Source organism: Vipera berus, assembly GCF_964194415.1.
Source record: "Vipera berus genome assembly, chromosome: 1".
Taxonomy (NCBI): Eukaryota; Metazoa; Chordata; class Lepidosauria; order Squamata; family Viperidae; genus Vipera; species Vipera berus.
Genome location: NC_138202.1, coordinates 74505260 through 74509661, shown reverse-complemented (window position 1 = coordinate 74509661; position 4402 = coordinate 74505260). Strand labels below are relative to the sequence as shown.

Sequence of the window (4402 nt, the reverse complement as noted above, 5' to 3'; positions counted from 1 at the left end):
AATGGTTACTACCTAGCTCCGTAGACTAAATCTGCACAGTGAAATCAAGCATTAGAATGGGGTTGCCTCAAGAAAGAATCTCAAGACTTTGTTTACCCCCTTTTACTTATTTTAAGAAGCAAAGAGGGAAAGGCAGATGGTATCTCATCACTGAGTGATTTTCAAACTAAAATGTCACAACTAGGACAGATACCAGGATAGCTTTCCTACTTGTGACATCAGCCTGATTTTCTTTCTCTTTTTCGGCTGAGGGAATGACAGAGAAACCTGTCATAAAACATAAAACTTGATTTATGAAATTCTGCACAATAATCTTGGTTCTTATGATACTTGTAGTAATTTATATTTTGATGGGGTTGAGAAAATTAAGGAAAGCAGGAAGAGGAATTTTTCAGAGCATGGAAGGTTGAAGAAGGAGCAGTTGGGAACGGAAGGTGTTTGGTGCAGAACTAGCGCAGAGAATATTTTAGGTTCTTAAATGAGGACTATAAGAGATTTTCCATGGTGAAAATGTAAAGGGAAGAGTAAAACAAGTCAGAAAATGATGCCATAAACAATACACAATGTAGTACTGACTAGGACTGTGCTTACTTTGTAATGGCTTTGGAAAAAAATATACATATGTTCTGTAAGGACTGAGCTTCTCTGCTATGCCATTCCCTCCCCCACCTCCATTTTGCTACTGTGAAAATCTAATTCATGTTTTTATTTTTATGCCTTAGAAAAAGAGTATACATTCTGTTAGCTGACGTATTAAGAGGCAGGTAGTTCAGTACTGTGATCCTGGAGTGAAGACAAAGAACTAAACAGCTGTCCTTCCTTCAGTGTGTGAATTGGAAGGTCTAAAAGGATGTGGATGCAGTCAACAATGTTGTTTATGCTCATAGTATCTAAAAGGTTAGAATCCTATTTGTGTAAAAGGTAATTGGGAGGTTTTTCTGATAGTCAAAAGCATTCCTGTGTAAGAATATTGTATTTGCAATAGACTCGTTCTCCTCCTTCACGGCCACCCCTCCTTTCCTTTCCCTCACCCCTCCCCTTAGCAGAAGAAGCCGCGTCGGGGGCGGCCGCCATGGTCCTGCATGGGCTGAGCTGAGGAGCCGGGACGGGGCCCGGAGAGGGAGAAGCTGGGCCTTGTGCTTGCTTACCGACCGGCTTAACCTGCTCGTCTCTCCAGCTCTCGGCCCACGGGGAAAGGAGGGCCTCGCCAAGAGCAGGTCCATTTTGAATATTTGTTGCAGTAAGTATACAAGTAAAATGGGCATCAAAACATTTACCCACAGTTCCCCAGGAGATGCTTGGAAAGCTGAACATGCTACGTAATGATGGACATTTCTGTGACATCACCATTCGTGTCCAAGATAAAATCTTCAGAGCACACAAGGTAGTCCTGGCAGCATGCAGTAACTTCTTCCGTTCCAAATTGGTTGGCCAAGCAGAAAATGATGGCCAGAGCATACTTGACTTGCATCACATGACAGTGACTGGCTTTTTGCCTCTTCTGGAATACGCCTACACAGCAACATTGTCTATTAACACTGAAAACATTATTGATGTCTTGGCTGCTGCTAGCTATATGCAAATGTTCAGTGTTGCTAGCACCTGTTCTGAGTTTATGAAGTCAAGTATTTTATGGAACACCACCAGTAGTCAGCAAGAAAAGGTGCTAGATACAGGCCTGGAAAACAGTGCAAACTGCAATTTTACATCACGGGATGGCAGTCTTTCTCCAGTTTCCTCAGAATGCAGTGTGGTAGAAAGAACCATTCCTGTCTGCTGAGAATCGTGTCGGAAGCGTAAAAGCTATATTGTAATGTCCCCGGAAAGTCCACTTAAATGTAACATCCAAACAAACTCCCCACAAGTTTTGACTGCTTCAGCTTCCTACGCAGAGAGTAGAAGTCATCTTGTGGACTCTTCTTTAGCTTTTCCTTGGACTTTCCCTTTTGGAATTGACCGAAGACTCCAGACAGAAAAGGTGAAACAAGTAGAAAATTCTTGGACTCTAGAAGTGCCTGGCCCATCTGAAGCATCTAGAAGAATTTCTGAGTATATGTCGTGTGAGAGCACAAAAACCAGCTCACCCCTGGTGATTGAAGAAGATGTATGTGTAAAAGTGGAAAGGTTGAGTGATGAAGAAGTACATGAGGAAGTATCTCAGCCTGTTAGTGCATCCCAAAGTTCTTTGAGTGATCAGCAGACAGTCCCTGGAAGTGAACAATTTCAGGAGGATCTTTTGATCAGTCCGCAGTCGTTTTCTATAGGTTCAATAGATGAAGGTGTCACTGAAGGATTACCATCACTCCAGAGTACTTCTGGTGGGAATATCCATGTGGAAGATGATGTCCGACTGAAGAATGTCCAATACCCTTACCAGCTCTATATTGCTCCTACAACCAGTAGCAAAGAGAGACCTAGCCCAAATGGTCCTGACAGACCTTTTCAATGTCCAACTTGTAGGGTTCGATTCACCTGCATTCAGAACTTAAAACAGCACATGCTCATCCACTCAGGCATTAAACCATTTCAGTGCGACCGCTGTGGGGAAAAGTTCACCCGGGCTTACTCGCTTAAGATGCATTGCCTGAAGCATGAAGATAAATGCTGTTTCCGGTGCCAGATATGTAGTGCCACTTTCACTTCCTTTGGAGAATATAAACACTACATGCGGGTTTCCAGGCACATTGTCTGCAAGCCTCAGATTTACGAGTACAAAACATGTGGCGCCATGTTCACCAACTCTGGAAATTTAATCGTTTATCTGAGGAGTCTGAACCATGAAGCTAGCAAACTACTTCCAGAGCAGTGACTTCCTAGTACCAGACTACTTAAACCAAGAACATGAAGAGACTCTTGGCCAGTACGAGCTAGGAGAGCATGGATTTGAAAGCAGCTCTTTGGTCCAAATGCCAGTTATTTCGCAGGTCTCGTCGACCCAGAATTGTGAAAGCACTTTCCTGTTGGGGCCTCTGGGTGGGCTGTTAGAAAAGGAAGAAGACCTGCTGGAGCAACCGAAAACCCTCTCAAGTGCTGAGGCCAGCCAAGAGGAGCTCCCGAAGGCCGCCAGGCTCTCGTCTATCACTATTGAATAAGTCAAAAGTTTGGGGGTTTTTTTGTCTTCTTGGAAAGTGCCTGTGTTTTGGTCTTGTATTTGCAATATTCATTTTACGTTTCCTTCCTTGAGGTAACAAACCAAATTCATATCAGTTGTAGTCTTGATCTGTTTGGGACTCTTTTGCAGTTTGTGCATACCAATAAAAACGTATACTTTATTGCATCGATCTCCAATCGCTTCAATACACTAATAGTCTCCCAATTCCAGTGGACAGAACATCAAATAAATAAAATGATCAGACTGGTTTATGCACCAATTCTTAAAAAATACTCCCCATCCTTAAGCTTATCTTCTAAAAACATATACATAAAACATAAAAACAAAGTTTTTATCAATTAGAGAAAGGATGCAAGAAAATTAGTACTACACTGCAAAAAGAAAAGATCTAACACAAATTTTTGGCTTTATTGATTGACTATTTTTTTTCAAATGTAATAGTACCAAAGCATATGTACCACTGCTTCACTCTTCCTGGATTTCTTTGTTCCTGGGGATTTTCCAGTACGTTACTTCTCCTAGGTAGTTATTGTTTTTCCCAGACCTGGTTCTCCTTTCCTGGAGTTCTCCTTTTCATTTTAAAAGAATCAATCATTTTCGATATGTAATAGACAGAGTGCAAAATACCTCCTGTTGTTTATTTGCAAGAGAGTCCTCTCTCCTTCATCAGAACATATATTCTGATTGAGATGAATGGATTCTCTCTGAACCTGGTTTCCGCTTACATCGAATCTTCATCCACAAGAGGGGAAGGAAAGGTATAATTTGATGGTAGCACTATCAGATCTGCTTTGCCATTTAAATAAAATATAAATACATTCAGAATTATTTCAATTATACATTTCCGTGGTAAAGATTACTGGTACAGGTTTTATAGCTACAGCTTAGAAAACCCCAAATCGCTGTGTAAATGCTATAATTTTATGCTGTATATTGTCAGTGTGACTATCTTTAACTCTCTGGAGAGTTAATTAAATGGATCAATAGAATATCTGTTGATAAAGCTAACATTTCTTTACCTTTGATAGCCTACATCTTCATCTCCTTGCCTGCAGAGAGTAAATTCAGTAACCTTCCAGCTGTTAGTGAACTACAATTTCCAGCCGCTCTTACTAGCATAACCAGGGATGAGAAATATTGACAGTTGTAGGTCTTCAGCATCTAAAGTATTGCAGGTTGTTTCTTCCAGGCATACAGAAAATTTGTCCCATAGAATCAGTCTTTCTGGCTAGAAATCTTTTATTCCCATCCATTGCAGATGCAAGAAACCTGCTAATAGCATCCATGATA

The 4402-nt window shown here is 41.1% G+C and overlaps 1 pseudogene across 1 annotated transcript; it reads left to right on the top strand.

Annotated features, from left to right (window-relative positions):
• The first annotated feature begins 1257 nt into the window (after nucleotides 1-1257).
• On the top strand, nucleotides 1258-3092 carry LOC308659993 (zinc finger and BTB domain-containing protein 44-like; annotated as a pseudogene). The gene has a single exon. The product of its transcript is annotated as a zinc finger and BTB domain-containing protein 44-like (transcript).
• The last annotated feature ends 1310 nt before the right edge of the window (nucleotides 3093-4402 follow it).